General features: G+C 28.5%; 1 protein-coding gene across 2 annotated transcripts in view; it reads left to right on the top strand.

The window, feature by feature from the left end:
- The first annotated feature begins 1,870 nt into the window (after positions 1 to 1,870).
- Positions 1,871 to 6,000, top strand: part of LOC142324006 (annexin B9-like) — a 48,326-nt gene continuing 44,196 nt past the window's right edge. Inside the window, exon 1 of one of the 2 annotated variants that reach the window (XM_075364549.1) lies at positions 1,871 to 2,029. The gene's annotated coding sequence lies outside the window, so the exon portion shown is untranslated. The remainder of the gene's footprint in view (positions 2,030 to 6,000) is intronic. The other variant, XM_075364550.1, reaches the window with a different exon arrangement.

Raw genomic sequence — 6,000 nt, 5'->3', positions numbered from 1 at the left:
TTTTTATCAATTTTCTTTACTTCGGTTTCAATCGATGAATATAATGTAGCAAAAACGTCTCTCATCATTTGGCAAAATTGTATTTTCGATTAGTTCAAATGTCACGTCTTTTAATAGACTATTACCACAGTGAAATTGATTCTGATACAACTGTTTGAACTAGGATCAGTGCTCTCATTAGTTTTTCTTAATTAGATTATGAATTAAAATAAATGAAGTTGCTTGATCTCTCCATTATGACTGATCAAAGAACTGGATCGCTAGCCGCGGTCTCCCAAACGTGTGCATCGTGTGTGCTGCGCGAGGCAGATAGATTTGTTTGCCTCGTGCGGTAACCGCGGGCGATGGACAACCCACCTTATGAAATATAGAGGTCCAGGTTTCTGTTTTAATAAAAATAAGAAAAGGAATGCAGAGAAACGATGTTGATAATACTGAGTTAAGTTTAAACTATGCGGAATTCATATTATCTTCTCGTTAAGTTTTATAAATATTTTTTTCGTCAAAATAATACAGTTATTAAAATTAGATCAAGCTATATATGCGTCATTACGCTGTAATCTTGTAGTAAACAGTTATGATTACAAAAAACAAATAAAAATATGTTTAAATTGTTTACGAAGGAAATGTAATTTTACCTTTTAAAATTTCCATTTAAGTTATTTGAAAAAAAAAAGAAGTTATCTGGTGGGATCACCAGAAGGACTTTCTCTACAGAAAAACCCCATCCAGATCAGTCTGATGAATAAACATATAATTCAAAATATAAACATAACATTACGTGTGCATAGACAAAACAAAAAATATTTATGCATGTAGTCTTGAATACACGTACAAAAATAATAAAAGTTTACACAAATTGAATGGAGAGCCTCTTCCTTTTTTTGAAGTTAGTAAAAAAAATATTCATCTCGCTTATATTTCAGTAGTATTAGAGAAAATTTAGTTAGGATATATTACTACAGATAGAGAATAATCATTCGTTTACAATATATGTCTCGCACAGCACACACGATGCACACGTTTAACAGACCGCGGCTAGCGATCCAGTTCTTTCATCAGTCAAAATGGGAGATCAATTAAAGAAAATTATTTTTTCTTTTTTGCGAAATCAAAATCTACCACCTAATTATATTTTCATTAGCAATAATGTAAAATTTACTGAAACACCAAAAAAAAATTTTAACGTCACGGTGGACTGTTCACGTATTTTCAATTTTAATAAAATTTCTTTTAATGTTTTCAAATGGAAAGTACATTAATGTTTTACTATATGAAATTAAATGAATATTACATTTTCTTGAATATTACATTAATTTATTAATGTAAATAACAATTTGTACTTGTTTTCATTGAATATCATAGTTATAGAGGCATTTAAGGATTTTAGTAGTAATTTATTATTTCGTGGTATAATATATTTTACAGCAGTTTCAAGAACCGTGACTCGTGAATAATAAATTTTTTTAAGACTGAAAGACCACAAAGCAGATTGTAAGTCTTTGATACAGTCCAGTAATTTGTGAATAATAATGCATAAAGAAACGTCAAATTAAGTTTTATATTTACTGGCTACAGACATCAAGGTCAGTTCCTCGAATTTTTTCAGTTATAATCTTTTTTATAATACAAGGATGCAGCTGGACAAAAGTTATAAAAATTTGCTCTATTAAAATACCTGCTTCCATATTGTACAAATAAAAGAAAAGAGAATTTAGTGGTTATTCTTTAAAAAGTATGATATCGTAAAAGCTTTTCTATTTATTTTACATTAATGTTTTAATTTGTTAAGTTTTGATGGCCCTACTTAAATAATATGAAGGCATATGCCCGTAATGCATTTATAGTCATATGATTGAAGGGAATTTTAACTGTTGGTAGGATTGTACTTTTATGTATTACGCGAACAGTGCTGCCAAGTGGAGTACTGCAGTTGTGGTGTGTGGCAAGTAACGAGTTTTGTCTTGTGCGAAGTCGATATTGTGCGTTTACATCTATTACTGTTGTTGCAGTATAATTTTTCCTTGAGGTATTATTGATTACTTTATTTCTTTTTTGTTTGATTTATAAATTTGATGTATCTTTGGTGTTTAATTATTGAAAGAACTTATATTTATATTTTTAAGGCGTGGCATTTGATTTTTAGAACATATTTGTAAGCCTTCGAAAATGTGATAAAACAGTTAGGAGCAATTGGGTAGATATACCTGTTGCGCATTCTGATTTATTATTAATACTTTTTTCTGCTACTGTTGAATTATAATTTATTTATTTTTCATTATTGTTGTCATTTAAATACTAATTTTATAGTACGTGAATTTTATGCTTAGACGTATTTCATTGATAATTTTGACGAATTGTTTAATTATTGTATCACGAATAAACATTGCTTTTTAAAAATGGTATTCTTGAAGTTTATAGTAGTATATAATTATGTAGATAATGCAACTTCCTGCAAGCTGTTGTCATGTCTTTTTTTCTCTAAAGTATAATTATGTTTTGTTGAACCTCAACGAATCCTGTAATGTAAGATTTTTAAGTCTGTCACCGAATAATTGTAATCGCAATTTAACAACTTTATTTTTTGTATTTTCAGTTGTTTTATTCAGAATTATCTGCTTAGGAATATTGGTTTCCAACAGTTAGTTATTTTCTATTTTCCTTATAAATTAATAAATATTTTATTTTTAAATTTAAATAATAATTCACATTTCAAAAAATATCATTATTATTAGATTATTTTCAAGTTTACTGGAAAATTTATTAATTAAGATTAGTTTGGAAATAATGGTTTGTAGCTAATTATTTCATCCTTCATTTAAACTATCCCCTCATTTGTGTTAGACAAAACTTGATTTGTTTGTTACAGCAACATATTATTCTGTTATTTTCAGTTTAGTGTAGTTCCAGCCCTGGAGTACTTATACAACTGATTATAAGTAAGATGTTTTGATTTTAACATTTTTCATAATGTGTTGTTTGTAAGATGGGGATTTTTTGGCTCTTAAATTATTATTTTCTTCATAGATATAAATAATAAAAATGTGTAACATTCAAATTCATTCTTGATTACCACTTTTGTTTTCTGATTTTAATGTTTTCCACCATTTCATATTGCTGTGGCTGAATATAAGTCTTAATACAATATATTTCTTATTGATCTTAAGTTGTATTTTATCTCATATTTAATTTAACCAACTGCTAGAAATTATGCTTTTAGAGAAAATTTGATGTAATATATGAGGTAACATTTTTAAGTGTTGAACTAACATTTTAATTTACATCCTATATTAAATTGTACATTTTAATATATTTTATCTTGCTCATGTAAAATTAAATATTTTGTTGAAATAATAAATTAAATAAATGACATTTATGTACAATTTTCTTGAGAAGTTAAATTTAAGCCATATGTATATTTAATTTTCTATTTTACCATTTAGGCTAATATTTTTAATTGTCATGATTGATTTTTTTTGTTTTCTTAAGAAGAGAATTGGAGTTTGTGTGTGTTAATAATTTAGATACTGAAAATATTCAACAATTTTTTAGCAGTCTGAATAAAACTTATAAGATTATTGTGCAAAATAGTACTAAAACATTGATGTACTTTATCATTGTTTTATAATAGGATTATGAAAGAATGTAATTTAGAAGTTGGAGGTATTATATTAATCAAAAATTACCATAGTTTAAGTTAGAAATAAATTATAATTTGTTTTTTTAGACATAAATCTTGTAAGGGTTGAAAAGCGATTTTCCTTTCTCCTTATTGAACAATATGAGTTTTTTCTGAGATTGTTATCCCAGCAACAAAAAAAAAACACATGCACTGGGGAGCCTTTTACAAGCATTTTAAATTTAATTATAAATCTGCTTATTTCAAGAAACCAGGCAAATATTTTGTTGCACTAGCAACCATATCATAAGTACACAGATCTATCTGAAAAAAAATTGCTACTGATATACATAAATGAACTTTGGCTTCTATAAGTTACTATATTTATTTAATTTATAATTCAAATTAGTTATATTTTTTTAGCTTAAAAAATAGTTTTTTGAAGTAAAAACTTGCAACAATTTTGTATGTTATTCTAAATTTTAATAAATTAAGTCTGTGCACTTTATGTAAAAGAAATACAATATCTTTTGTAATAGAAGGAAGATTGTTAATCAACTGCTTTTTTAACTATCATTTACTTTATTTATTTTAGACCATTTAGACCAAAGAATCTCCTACACTAAATCCACTTGAAAAGTATATTTTACATTGGTTTGTGGATGCAACAAAGCATTAAAGGCAACCTTTAATTATAAGTTTGAATTGTTTAACAGATGAGAGATTATTTAACTCTGGTGTGAGTGAATAAAATGAGTGGTCGTATATAAATTTTGAAAGACTTAAAATTAGTACGTATTGGTCTGTGTAACGTAATAGTTCTGCATGTAATGTCATGATTTGATCTGAGCATCATTTCATCTGATTAAAATAAAGGATTAGCATATTTGACATTGTAATCAGTACTATTAAAAAAATTGAGAGTGTGTATGCTTAATGCTGTATGAAATCAAACAAAACAAATGTTGTATTCTAATAGAAGACCAAATATTACCTGATGACACCAATTGGCACATTGTATCAAACTTTATAGTTATTGAAATAATCAAGGAGGGTATCTAAGCCTGGATAGGAGGGTTCACGAGAACCAACCTTCTTCTTTTTTTTGTTTAGCCTCTGGTAATTACCTTTCAGATAATAGAGGATGATATGTATGAGTGTAAATGAAGTGTAGTCTTGTACAGTCTCAGTTCAACTATTCCTGAAATGTATGGTTAATTGAAACCCAACCAACAAAGAACACTAGTATCCACGATCTAATATTCAAATTTGTGTAAAAGTAACTGACTTCACTAAGACTTGAACACTGGAACTCTCGACTTCCAAATCAGCTGATTTGGGAAGACACGTTCACCACTGAACCAACCTGGTGGGTTGTGAGAACCAACCTACCAGCTGCTTTAAAATTTTCAGGATACACTCATGTTAACTCAGGAAATGTTTTAAGCCATAGAGCAAGGCTTTATTTAGCTCTCTTTGGGGATATGAGGGGGGTATCAAGAACGAGGGAAACATTGGAGGAAAGAGAGCTTTTCAGGCCTTGATTATTATTTTACAATATCCTCACAACCATGAGGGTAATAAACACTGCGGGGGCCAGGGAACAGAGCCCCCTGGGTAGATGGGAAAGCGGTCCGATCTTTGATTTTGTCTTTTTTTAATAGTGATTGGTCAGTATTAAAATAAAAGAAATATGTGGATACATTATTTTCTTGTTGTTTGAAGTTATATGGGAACAGTATGTGTGGCATTCTGTTAATCTGTAAGTTACAATAATTAAAATTATAATTTATTTAACCCAGTGACATCACTTTAAAATGATCATTAAACGACTTTCAAATTAATTAAGATTTTTTTTTCGAAGGTCTTTAAGAGCTAATCTAATCTCTTTGTTTCTTCCTTAGTAGAATGTCCCAGGGATATTTCAATTAATTATAACTTGAAATTATATTGATTCTGATTAACCTGCTGAGTTGAAGCAATGTATATAACACACTGTCATAACAGAAGGGGGTAGATTGACACTATTAGTTACTCCTTATGCATCTTAAATTCTTTAGATGCAAGAGGAACAGTCTCGATTATTGTCTCTTGAGACTATAATATCCATTACTTGGTCTGTTTTTTTGGTGAACAAAGTGAAAATGTTACTTGTTGGGCTGAATATTACCAGCATTTCAATGGCCGTGAAATACAGTTATGGCGACCGCATATTTGGCTCAATAAAAAAAAGAGTGGAAAATAGTTTTGTACATCTCTTTCCCTTGTAACAATACATGGGATCCTATTACTCTTGAAAATAGCAGTTTTTTTTTTCAGGAGTGATATTTCATATTGATTTGCTTAACAATCGTTAAAATTGTATATTTATTTAATAGATC

Source organism: Lycorma delicatula, chromosome 4 (genome assembly GCF_047948215.1).
Source record: "Lycorma delicatula isolate Av1 chromosome 4, ASM4794821v1, whole genome shotgun sequence".
NCBI classification, from domain to species: Eukaryota; Metazoa; Arthropoda; class Insecta; order Hemiptera; family Fulgoridae; genus Lycorma; species Lycorma delicatula.
This window is presented reverse-complemented; position numbering and strand designations above follow the sequence as displayed.